The sequence below is a fragment of the Physeter macrocephalus genome, chromosome 8, assembly GCF_002837175.3.
Source record: "Physeter macrocephalus isolate SW-GA chromosome 8, ASM283717v5, whole genome shotgun sequence".
NCBI lineage: Eukaryota > Metazoa > Chordata > Mammalia > Artiodactyla > Physeteridae > Physeter > Physeter macrocephalus.
Window position 1 is genome coordinate 128,884,758 of NC_041221.1, and position 14,157 is coordinate 128,898,914.

The window sequence follows — 14,157 nt, forward strand, 5'->3', positions numbered from 1 at the left end:
CCATGGCCGCTGAGCCTGCGCGTCCGGAGCCTGTGCTCCGCAACGGGAGAGGCCACAACAGAGGGAGGCCCGCGTACCGCAAAAACAAACAAACAAAAGCCAGGTAAGGTCTCAGGATTTCTTTGTTCCCCACCGTAACTCCTTCACTTTCACATAGATAAAATACCTCCCTTGAGGTTTATGCTGTGCCCTTCTGGTTGCCATTACCAGCAATCTGCCAGTTGTTTATCCACATTCTGTGAGTTTTCTGGAACCTGACCTGAGGTATTGATGACTTGTGCTCAGGGTGAGTAATCCTACACCACATCCTCATAGTACTTGACCTTTAACCAGTTCTATAATCCCTCCCTGTCAAGGACACAACCTGGGCCCCGACATCAGTCACAACAACTCCACTTCATTCCAGAACCTTTTATTTTCCTCACAACCCTTTAGCTCTGACCTTGACATCCTTTCCTTTCCCTTCCAGTTTATACCTCACGATCCCCTCGATTCAGTCACACCACTACCCTAGTCCTTTTGTTTACTAATCTTGCAAAATCTAAGCCCAAGATAAGTCAAACCATTTTACTTTTCACTCTCAATCTGCTCCTGAATTAAGATAGAAGGGAAGGAGGATCATTGATGGATTGGAGGAACATGTGGGTTGGGAGTGTGACAAGTGGGGTGAAAGTCCAGCTGTGATTGAAAAGGTAAATTTGTAGAGACAACAATTCACATGGTTGTGTGATCTTCTCTAGTGTTGCAGGACAGGAGTGAAATGCACAAATGGTTGGATTTGGGGATTTTCAGTACAGGTGAGCAGAATGACAAGACAATGGAGGAGGAACTGAGATTGAAGCAAAGGACTGTAATATCTAGATTGAAGATGAAAGGGAATAAAAACATGACAACTTTTTTTTTTTTTTGGCTGCGTTAGGTCTTCGTTGCTGTGTGCGGGCTTTCTCTTCACTCTCTGTGGCGAGCGGGGGCTACTCTTCGTTGCAGTGCACGGGCTTCTCATTGTGGTGGCTTCTCTTGTTGCAGAGCACGGGCTCTAGGCATGTGCACTTCAGTGGTTGCAGCACGTGGGCTCAGTAGTTGTGGCGCACGGGCTTATTTGCTCTGCAGCATGTGGGATCTTCCCAGAACAGGGATCGAACCCGTGTCCCCTTCACTGGTAGGCGGATTCTTAACCACTGTGCCACCAGGGAAGTCCCCAAAACATGGCAACTTCTGTTGATTCTAGTATGCCATGTCCATCAACCTTCTTTCCCTTTTTTTGGTGTATGAGAATCTGGCACAGTGTTAAGATTCAGAGTGTTCAAAAGAAGAAACTGCAGATCAGCCTACCTAATGTGGTAGGATCAGTACCATCTTTCTTGGACCATTCACCGCCAACAAAGACGTGACCATGGTGATACGAAACCTAAGGAGACTGAATGTAGTCAGTTGGTAAGGGCCGAGGGCTAGATTTCATTTTTCAGAATAATGAGACTAATAATTAATAGTGTAGACCACTATTGAGGCAGACCAACCAGAGTTTTAATTTGGCCCTGCCACATACTTACTATAATCACTGGGTAAATTACTTACTTCGGTTTCCTTATCTGTAAAGTGAGGACAATAAGAATACCTTATACAGCTGTTGTGAGGACTAAATGATGTCTTGGGCTATTGTTAGTTTTATTATTGTAATAATACAATAGCAGAGAGGGTGATACTTTCCCAGGAATATCTAATTTCTAACCTGGCATCTAGCTCAGAAGATTAAGATCTTCAATAACTTATATTATTCAAATTTAACTCAGTCAAAACCTTCATATTTTCCTATGGAATCTTACTCCAGTATGACTGTATCCCATAAGGAGACCTATGTGTTCCTATGCATCTTCTCTCTTGGTTGATCTCATCCAGACCTGTGGCTACAAATTACCATCTACATGTGGATAACTCTCTAATTTATATCTCATTCTGACCTCTGCTATGATCTTCAGACTCATATGTCCAACTGTCTCCAAACTTATATTTAAATTTAGGTTTAAAATATTAATATATTTAAATATCAGTTTATTTTTATATTAAAAATAAAACTCATTTGCACAGGCAACAACAACAAAAGAATAAATAAAACTGAACTACATCAGAACTTAAAACTTCGGTACATAAAAGGATCCAATCAACAGAGTAAAAAAAAGGCAACCTGTGGAATGGGAGAAAATATTTGGAAACCATATAAATTTATATTTTTAAATATCTTTACTGGAGTATAATTGCTTTACATTCTTGTGTTAGTTGCTGCTGTATAACAAAGTGTATCAGCTATACATATACATATATCCCCATATGCCCTCCTTTCTTGCGCCTCCCTCTCACCCTCCCTATCCCACCCCTCTAGGTGGTCACAAAGCAGCTAGCTGATCTCCCTGTGCTATGTGGCTGCTTCCCACTAGCTATCTATTTTACATTTGGTATTGTATATATGTCAATGGCACTCTCTCACTTCGTCTCAGCTTACCCTGAGTCCTCAAGTCCATTCTCTACATCTGCGTCTTTATTCCTGTCCTGCCCCTAGGTTCATCAGAACCTTTTCTTTTTTTTTCTTAGATTCCATATATGTATTAGCATACGGTATTTGTTTTTCTCTTTCTGACTTACTTCACTCTGTATGACAGACTCTAGGTCCATCCAACTCACTACAAAAACTCAATTTCATTTCTTTTTATGGCTGAGTAATATTCCATTGTATACACGTGCCACATCTTCTTTATCCATTCATCTGTCGACGGACACTTAGGTTGCTTCCATGTCCTGCCTATTGTAAATAGTGTTGCAATGAACATTGTGGTACATGACTCTTTTTGTTTTTTTAATTAATTAATTTATTTTTATTTTTGGTTGCCTTGGGTCTTCTTGCTACATGCGGGCCTCTCTCTAGTTGCGGCAAGCGGGGGCTACCCTTCGCCGCGGTTCCCAGGCTTCTCATGGGGTGGCTTCTTTTGTTGCAGAGCACAGGCTCCAGGCGCACGGGCCTCAGCAGTTGTGGCACTCAGGCTCAGTAGTTGTGGCTCATGGGCTCTAGAGCATAGGCTCAGTAGTTGTGGCGCATGGGCCTAGTTCTTCCGCGGCATGTGGGATCCTCCCAGACCAGGGCTCGAACCCGTGTCCCTTGCACTGGCAGGCGGACTCCCAACCACTGTGCCACCAGGGAAGTCCCTCTTTTTGAATTATGGTTTTCTTGGGGTATATGCCCAGTAGTGGGATTGCTGGGTCATGTGGTAGTTCTATTTTTAGTTTTTTAAGGAACCTCCATACCATTCTCCATAACAATTTACATTCCCACCAACAGTGCAACAGGGTTCCCTTTTCTCCACACCCTCTCCAGCATCTATTGTTTGTAAATTTTTTGATAATGGCCATTCTGACCAGTGTGAGGTGATACCACATTGTAGTTTTGATTTGCATTTCTCTAATGGTTAGTGATGTTGAGCATCCTTTCATGTGTTTGTTGGCAATCTGTATGTCTTCTTTGGAGAAATGTCTATTTAGGTCTTCTGCCCATTTTTGGATTGGGTTGTTTGTTTTTTTGATATTGAGCTGCATGAGCCATTTGTATATTTTGGAGATTAACCCTTGGTCAGTAGCTTCGTTTGTAAATATTTTCTCCCATTCTGAGGGTTGTCTTTTCGTCTTGTTTAAGGGAAACCATATATCTTATAAGGGGTTAATATCCAGAACATAAAAAGAACGCTTACAACACAACAACAAAAAAACGAAAAACCCAATTAAAATGGGCAAAGGACTTGAATAGACATTTCTTCAAAGAAAATATACAAATGACTGATAAGCACATGAAATGGTGCTCAACAGCACTAATCATCAGAGAAATACAAATCAAAATCGCAATAAGATATCACCTCACACCTTATTAGGATAGCTACTATAAAAAAAAGAGAAAATAACAAGTGTCAGGGAGGACGTGGAAAAATTGGGACCTTTGTGCACTGTTGGTGGAAATGTAAAATGGTGCAGTCCCTATGGAGAACAGCATGGCAGTTCCCCCAAAATTAAAAATAGAATTACCATATAATCCAGAAATTCCATTTCTGGGTATATACTCAAAGACTTGAAAGCATGGACTTGAAGAGATATACACCTATGTTCACATTATTCACAATAGCCAAAAGATGGAAGCAACCCAAGTGTCCTTGACAGATGAATGGAAAAACAAACTGTGGAATATTACTCATACATACAGTGGAATATGATTCAGCCTTAAAAAGGAAGAAAATTCTTTCACATGCCACAGCACAGATGAACCTTGAGGACATTATGCTTACTGAAATAAGCAGTCACAAAAGGACAAATACTGTATGATTCCATTTATATGAGGTACGTAGAACGGTCAAATTCATAGAGACAGAAAGTACAAGGGTGGTTGGTAGGGGTTGGGGGGAGTGAGGAGTGTGCAGTTATTGTTTAATGAACACAGAGTTTCAATTTTGCACGATGAAAAGAGTTCTAGAAATGGATAATGGTGATGGTTGTAAAACAATGTGAACATACTTAATGCCACTGAACCATACACTTAAAAAGAGTTAGGATGATAAATTTTATGTTATGTGTATTTTACCATGATAAAAAATGTTTTAATTAAAATAAAGCAAAACTCTTAATTTCCTAAACCCCCTATCCCACCCAATTTCCTCATTCCAAAAACTGGCACCAAATTGCTTAAGCCAAAAATCCAGGAGTCATCCTTAATTTCTTCTCTCATGCCCATATCCAATAATAAGTCATGTTACCTTTTGCTTGCAAAATGTATTCTGAATTCATCCATGTATCTCTTCCACAGATACCACTCTACTTCAGGCCATCCAATGCTCTTGCCTGGGATGCTGCAATAGCTTCCTAACCAGTTGACCTGTTTTCATGCTTGTCCTCTACAGTCAATTATCTACATAGCAGGCAGAGTACTCTTTTAATGATAGAAATCACACCTTATCCTTTCTCTGCTTAAAAATACTCTGATGGTTTCTCATTGCACCAAGTATGAAATTCAAACTCCTTGCCACTGTCTACAAGGCACTAGATGATCTGGCCTCTTGCCAACATCTCTGACCTTATGTCCCACCACTACTCACTTTGATCACTATGTTTTAGTCATGCTGGTCTTCTCTCTGTTGCTTCAACACCCCAAGCGCATGCCCTCACTTCACAGCCTTTGCACTTGCCGCTCCTCTGCTTGGAACACTGTCTTCCCAATTCTTCACATGATAGTTTCCTTCTCACCCCTGTGTCTCAGCTCAGATATCACCTTCTCAGAAAAATATTCACTCACCAATCAGTCTAAAGTAGCCACCCACTGACTGTCACTCTTTACACCATCATGCTCTTTTATCTCTACTTGTCACTTAACCACTATTTGAAATTCTTATTTATTTTCACAAGTTTATTGTCAGTAGCACCATCCCACAACTAAAATGTGAACTCTGTGAGAACAGAAATCTTGTTTCTTTTCTCAATTCCCAGAACAGGGTTGGGCACATAACAACCTTTTCAAATATTTGCTGAATGAACGAAGAAGTAAATAACATTAATGAACCCATTTTCCTTCTATGTCACATACATACATAAAAGCCTTTGGGGAAAACTTGTATTTCTAACATTAGCTGTCACCAATGTCTTTTCCATCTATTCTAGAATGCGATAACCAGCCTTTAAAATAGAAGCAGCCTATTTCACATCTCACTTTATGTAGGTATACCTGAAGGGAACAAGTTTACATTCCTACCCCCACTCAAGTTTGTGGCAATGAGTAATTATTTATATGGGATTTTAAAACTCGCATGTGTCTCTTGAAGCCAAATTGTGGGTTTTCACATTGGAAATTATACTCATTCAAAGGAAAAGTCTGGACATCTAAGTCCTTAAAAAATTGTTCAAAGCATTTGATTATATAATTTTCTAGTCTGCAGAATATTTCAAGGCCCATTCTCTTCATGATTAGTTACCTATCTATCCAGGCCAAAATAGACTAGCATTAAAATGTAGAATCATAATAACAGTACAAATGTGATTTCTCTGGCCCTTCTGTTTGTGCAACTCCAATCTCCTTCAAAGTCAAACCTCCAACCACAGTTGGGCTCATGAACAAAGACTTTTATCTTTTTTTTTTTTTTTTTTCTGAGATGTCTCCATAGTGGACCTCTGGAGAACAGCACAAAAGTGCTGCATACCCACTGACACATGAAGTCCTGCTATGCCAAGCTCAGCTGCAGCTGCTCTACTGTAACCAAAATGCTGATATGCATAGGTAATGACATGCCACTTGGGATGTTGTCTGATGAGGTGGATAGATTCCTGTTCCTTCACTCTTGGGTCACACTCTGATGTTATGAGGCCAACGCAAACAATGTCTCATAGAGATCTTGGCAAAAATAGCTATTTCAGATTTTACTCAAGGTCCCCTTTCTATAAAATCCATACACGACCTGTGGGGTCAACAGCAGAGGCTGGACAGACCCTCTGAATCCTCCTCCATTCTGATGCAGAAGCTCTAATACTGGACTAAGCCTGGACCCTCTACTCTTTTTTTTCTCAAAGTAGTTCTTTCTTTGAAGGCTTCCTCTTCCTCAGGCAAGTAAGTACTGACTACTTCATCCCACACAACCTACAGACACGTCCAAAGGTGCTTCTTTAGAGTCAGTAATCAAAATAAAACTATTAATTATGGCTAATATTTACTTCACACTTAATGTGTCCTAGGCACTGAGCTAAGCACTATCATCTGGGAATTTGAGGCTTGGAAAGATTTAAAAACTTGCCAAGGGACTTCCCTGGTGGTCCAGTGGTAAAGAATCGCCTTACAATGCAGGGGACGCGGGTTCAATCCCTGGTCAGGGAACTAAGATCCGACATGCCATGGGGCCACTAAGCCCATGCACCACAACTACTGAGCTCACGTACCTCAATGAGAGAGCCCACATGCCGCAAATTACAGAGCCCACGCGCTCTGGAGCCCGCATGCCACAACTAGAGAGAGAAAACCCACATGCCACAACTAGAGAGAAGCCTGTGTGCTGCAAGGAAGAGCACGCACATCGCAAAATCCCGCACGCCTCAATGAAGATCCCGCGTGCCACAACTAAGACCTGACACAGCCAAAAAATTAAATACATAAATAAATAAAAACTTGCCAAGCTAGGACTTGAAGGAGTCAGCAATTGAATACTGATCTTTATACAGAGGTTATGCTACACTATGCTGTCTCATACACTATGCTGTCTCTTGTCAGGGAAATAAATTAAAAATTCTGTTGAATAGAAGGTAAAACAAATCAAGGAGTTATAGATGTTTATTCTGTATTTTAATTCAACATATTGTTCAATAATCTGTGCATTAGTTATATATTGCTGCATAACAAAGTACCCCAAAATTTAGCAGCTTAAGACAATGAACATTTATCTCTCACAATTGATAAAGTTCAGGAATCTGGGAGCTACCTTAGCTGGGTGGTTCTGGTTCACGGTTTCTCATGAGTTTGCAGTCAAGCTATTGGCTAGGGCTGCAGTCATCTAAAGACTCAACTAATGATGAAGTTGTCGCTCACAAGCTCACTCACATCAGGTCAGAGTGCCTCAGTTCCTCATTGGCTGATGGCAGGACTCTTCATTCTTTGCCATCACCTGGGACACTCAAAGCGCTGCTTACAACATGGCAGGCAGATTGTTTCTCCCAAAGAAAGAGATAGAGAGAGAGAGAGAGAGGGAAAATATCTAAGAGGGAAGTCACTTTGTAATGTAATCACCGAAGTAAAGAAACATCACTTGTGCTACATGCTGTTGGTCACACAGACCAATCCTGGTACGAAGTGGGAGGAGCCTACACAAGGATATGAATACTGTCAACCAAAAAAAAAAAAAATGCAGGAGGCTGGAAATAAGAAAAGAGTTTACTTGGGGTCTTAAGAATTGCAATTTGGGGGCTTCCCTGGTGGCGCAGTGGTTGCGCGTCCGCCTGCCGATGCAGGGGAACCGGGTTCGCGCCCCGGTCTGGGAGGATCCCACATGCCACGGAGCGGCTGGGCCTGTGAGCCATGGCCGCTGAGCCTGCGCGTCCGGAGCCTGTGCTCCGCAACGGGAGAGGCCACAACAGACGGAGGCCCGCATACCACAAAAAAAAAAAAAAAAAAAAAAGAATTGCAATTTGGGGGACTTCCCTGGCGGTCCAGTGGTTAAGACTTCACCTTCCAATGCAGGCGGTGCAGGTTCAACCCCTGGTTGGGGAGCTAAGATCCCACATCCAAAAAACCAAAACAGAAGCAAGACTGTAACAAATTCAATAAAGACTTTTAAAAAATGGTCCACATAAAAAAATATATTTAAAAAGTAAAAATAAATTTTTAAAAAAAAGAATTGCAATTCGGGAGACACAGATTAGGGTAACTCTGAAGGAGTGTTCTATGGAAGAGTGTCAGGGGCTTATACAGACAAAAAGCCATGGAGGTTGTTAAAAGCTGCCTGGCAAGAATCATAATTGGCTCTGATGCATGTCAGAAAATAATTGTCCTTAAGGAATCATGAGTTGTTTTAGGGTAGGAGTCTGATAAGTAGATAGATTATCACAAGTTAATTTAGGGTAAGGGTCCCAGTAATTAGCTTGAGTTTCTGGTAGGTGACTGCATCAGGTCAAAACGTCAGATTCCATCCAGACTGAGATGTCCATAAATCACACTTCTTTAATGGGCTCTGCCTCCATTTTATAAAGCTTTCTTGGCAATACTGACTCCATTTTGATTTTTGTTACATAATACCAGGACTCAAGGATCATTGGGTGCTAGCTTGGAGACCAACTACCACATCTGCTAACATTTTAATTCCTTTAATCTAGGGTTCTAACCCTAAATCTGCTATCTACCATATAAATCAGTTTTATTTTCTCTTATTTATAAAATAGGAACATCCCAATTCAGAATTTTGAGGGTTAAAGGGCCTCAGGTAACTGATTCTCTCAGATTCTAAGCTCGATCTTTCTTTTAAAAGATGCAATTCAGGGCTTTCCTGGTGGCGCAGTGGTTAAGAATCCACCTGCCAATGCAGGGGACACGGGTTCGATCCCTGGTCCGGGAAATCCCTGGTCCGGGAAGATCCCACATGCTGCGGAGCAACTAAGCCCGTGTGCCACAACTACTGAGCCTGCGCTCTAGAGCCTGCGAGCCACAACTACTGAGCCCAAGTGCTGCAACTACTGAAGCCTGCGTGCCTAGAGCCCATGCTCCACAACAAGAGAAGCCACCTGAATGAGAAGCCCGCGCACTGCAAGGAAGAGTAGCCCCCACTCGCCACAACAAGAGAAGGCCCACACACAGCAACGCAGACCCAACACAGCCAGAAATAAATAAATAAATAAATTTTAAAATAATAATAAATAAATAAAGATGCAATTCAAATAATAATAACATTCAGAGAGTAATCCCTGCCCCACCAAGAATTGGAAGGCCCTGAGTTGCTCCTGGCTTTGTGCATGTGGACAAGCCATTTATGAGAAATGGTTTGTTTTCTTTTCAGGATCTGCAGCTTCTTTGGTAGCCTGGTGAATTGTTTCCAAACCCTTTCAGGACTGTTTTCTGATGCCCAACCGGTATTTCTTAAAATAAGACTTTTTCACCTTGTTTGGTCTGGACACAGGTCAGCATTTTTCTCATAGAAGCTTTCATTTATTTTGAAATATTAAAACAATTTTGAGAGTTGATATGAGAAAAAAAGTTTATGTTCAAGAAGCTCCGTTTTCCTTTTCTGTTAGTTCCAGTAAAGGACTGTTACTTGAGATAAGATGTTAGAAAGGATTAAGTACATTTACTTCTAGCCGGGAGTCTTTAGGAGGCAGGAACATTGGATAGTAAGTATAAAGGAAATGACTAAGACCTGTGTTAAGAATTTTAGCCTAATTTTTATGAAACATCTACTGTGGGACTTCCCGGGTGGCGCAATGGTTAAGAATCTGCCTGCCAATGCAGGGGACACGGGTTCGAGCCCTGGTCCAGGAAGATCCCACATGCTGCAGGGCAACTAAGTCTGTGCGCCGCAACTACTGTAGCCCGCGTGCCTAGAGCCCAGGCTCCACAAGAGAAGCCACCGCAATGAGAACCCCGCGCACTGCAACAAAGAGTAGCCCCCCCTCACCGCAACTAAAGAAAGCCCGCGGGCAGCAATGAAGACCCAACACAGCCAAAAATAAAAATAAAATAAAATAAATAAATTTATAAAAAAGGAAATCTACTGTGCTTTATGAAAATGTTTATTTCTTTGTGTAAAACATGCTGGCAAGGTTAGCTTACCCCCCTCTATTTTTATTTTCAGTGTAGAATACAATCACTATTAAATAGTTTATCCAACAGATTACATTTAAAAGTGTGCACTTAGTTCTCTTTTGATCACAAGCCACTATTATTATAAAAAGGAAAATGCTCCAATGTTAAATTTAGCAACCCCACTTCTTAAAGGCCTTAGAACAGTGTTGTGCAATAAGATAGCCCACAAGCTACATGTGGCTACTGAGCTCTTAAAGTGTGGCTAACACAAAGAGAAATGTGTTATAAAATGCACATTGGATTCTTAAGATTTAGTATGAAAATTTTAAAAATATAAGATCTTATTTATGTAAGAAAGTAAAATATTTCAATAAATTCTATATTGATTATGAAATAATAATGTTATGGATATATTGGATTAAATATATTATTAATTTCACCCATTTCTTTTGACTTTATTATGTAAGGTTGCCCTACACAATACATCTGAATTTCATATGTCCCTGTGCATATTTTATTAGTATAAAATTATTTGTTGTTTGGGAGTTTTGGGTGGCCTGATGGTTAGGATTCCCGGCTTTCACTGGCGTGGGCGGGGTTCAATCCCTGGTGGGAGAACTGAGACCCCGGAAGCCACATGGCGAGGCCAAAAAAAAAAAAAAAATTCGTTGTTTATCAGAAATTCAAATTTTAAATGGGTGTCCTATACTTTTATCTGCTAAATCTGGTAACTTTATTAATATGACTACTAGAAAATTTTAAATTACAAATGTAGCTACTTATTCTATTGGGACAGTGAAGCTTTAGAATCACCTAGTTGCTTTTTTGAATTACCCTTCAACTCTTAACTCTGTGCAGAAATAACTAACCTGAGGGGGAACATTTAATCCTAGGCTGGGATCGTCAATAATCTCGAAGTTAAAATTTTACATTTGTTTGAAGTTAAAGGACAACAAAAGGGCTTGTTACAGACCAAAATATGAAAAGGGCATTTGGATTAGAATTAAGTCCTTGCTCACAGGCTCTCCATTAGGGTAGTTAACGGTTCCGGTTTCAAGATAATCCTGGTCACTCTTACAAAAATGGGCGGTGTCAAGTGCAGTAAACTAGCAACGAGGCCTTGAGGCAGTCACAGTGCCCCTTTTGGCTTCGGTAAGGGGGGCCAGTGGTTAAGACTTCACCTTCCAATGCAGGCGGTGCAGGTTCAACCCCTGGTTGGGGAGCTAAGATCCCACATCCAAAAAACCAAAACAGAAGCAAGACTGTAACAAATTCAATAAAGACTTTTAAAAAATGGTCCACATAAAAAAATATATTTAAAAAGTAAAAATAAATTTTTAAAAAAAAGAATTGCAATTCGGGAGACACAGATTAGGGTAACTCTGAAGGAGTGTTCTATGGAAGAGTGTCAGGGGCTTATACAGACAAAAAGCCATGGAGGTTGTTAAAAGCTGCCTGGCAAGAATCATAATTGGCTCTGATGCATGTCAGAAAATAATTGTCCTTAAGGAATCATGAGTTGTTTTAGGGTAGGAGTCTGATAAGTAGATAGATTATCACAAGTTAATTTAGGGTAAGGGTCCCAGTAATTAGCTTGAGTTTCTGGTAGGTGACTGCATCAGGTCAAAACGTCAGATTCCATCCAGACTGAGATGTCCATAAATCACACTTCTTTAATGGGCTCTGCCTCCATTTTATAAAGCTTTCTTGGCAATACTGACTCCATTTTGATTTTTGTTACATAATACCAGGACTCAAGGATCATTGGGTGCTAGCTTGGAGACCAACTACCACATCTGCTAACATTTTAATTCCTTTAATCTAGGGTTCTAACCCTAAATCTGCTATCTACCATATAAATCAGTTTTATTTTCTCTTATTTATAAAATAGGAACATCCCAATTCAGAATTTTGAGGGTTAAAGGGCCTCAGGTAACTGATTCTCTCAGATTCTAAGCTCGATCTTTCTTTTAAAAGATGCAATTCAGGGCTTTCCTGGTGGCGCAGTGGTTAAGAATCCACCTGCCAATGCAGGGGACACGGGTTCGATCCCTGGTCCGGGAAATCCCTGGTCCGGGAAGATCCCACATGCTGCGGAGCAACTAAGCCCGTGTGCCACAACTACTGAGCCTGCGCTCTAGAGCCTGCGAGCCACAACTACTGAGCCCAAGTGCTGCAACTACTGAAGCCTGCGTGCCTAGAGCCCATGCTCCACAACAAGAGAAGCCACCTGAATGAGAAGCCCGCGCACTGCAAGGAAGAGTAGCCCCCACTCGCCACAACAAGAGAAGGCCCACACACAGCAACGCAGACCCAACACAGCCAGAAATAAATAAATAAATAAATTTTAAAATAATAATAAATAAATAAAGATGCAATTCAAATAATAATAACATTCAGAGAGTAATCCCTGCCCCACCAAGAATTGGAAGGCCCTGAGTTGCTCCTGGCTTTGTGCATGTGGACAAGCCATTTATGAGAAATGGTTTGTTTTCTTTTCAGGATCTGCAGCTTCTTTGGTAGCCTGGTGAATTGTTTCCAAACCCTTTCAGGACTGTTTTCTGATGCCCAACCGGTATTTCTTAAAATAAGACTTTTTCACCTTGTTTGGTCTGGACACAGGTCAGCATTTTTCTCATAGAAGCTTTCATTTATTTTGAAATATTAAAACAATTTTGAGAGTTGATATGAGAAAAAAAGTTTATGTTCAAGAAGCTCCGTTTTCCTTTTCTGTTAGTTCCAGTAAAGGACTGTTACTTGAGATAAGATGTTAGAAAGGATTAAGTACATTTACTTCTAGCCGGGAGTCTTTAGGAGGCAGGAACATTGGATAGTAAGTATAAAGGAAATGACTAAGACCTGTGTTAAGAATTTTAGCCTAATTTTTATGAAACATCTACTGTGGGACTTCCCGGGTGGCGCAATGGTTAAGAATCTGCCTGCCAATGCAGGGGACACGGGTTCGAGCCCTGGTCCAGGAAGATCCCACATGCTGCAGGGCAACTAAGTCTGTGCGCCGCAACTACTGTAGCCCGCGTGCCTAGAGCCCAGGCTCCACAAGAGAAGCCACCGCAATGAGAACCCCGCGCACTGCAACAAAGAGTAGCCCCCCCTCACCGCAACTAAAGAAAGCCCGCGGGCAGCAATGAAGACCCAACACAGCCAAAAATAAAAATAAAATAAAATAAATAAATTTATAAAAAAGGAAATCTACTGTGCTTTATGAAAATGTTTATTTCTTTGTGTAAAACATGCTGGCAAGGTTAGCTTACCCCCCTCTATTTTTATTTTCAGTGTAGAATACAATCACTATTAAATAGTTTATCCAACAGATTACATTTAAAAGTGTGCACTTAGTTCTCTTTTGATCACAAGCCACTATTATTATAAAAAGGAAAATGCTCCAATGTTAAATTTAGCAACCCCACTTCTTAAAGGCCTTAGAACAGTGTTGTGCAATAAGATAGCCCACAAGCTACATGTGGCTACTGAGCTCTTAAAGTGTGGCTAACACAAAGAGAAATGTGTTATAAAATGCACATTGGATTCTTAAGATTTAGTATGAAAATTTTAAAAATATAAGATCTTATTTATGTAAGAAAGTAAAATATTTCAATAAATTCTATATTGATTATGAAATAATAATGTTATGGATATATTGGATTAAATATATTATTAATTTCACCCATTTCTTTTGACTTTATTATGTAAGGTTGCCCTACACAATACATCTGAATTTCATATGTCCCTGTGCATATTTTATTAGTATAAAATTATTTGTTGTTTGGGAGTTTTGGGTGGCCTGATGGTTAGGATTCCCGGCTTTCACTGGCGTGGGCGGGGTTCAATCCCTGGTGGGAGAACTG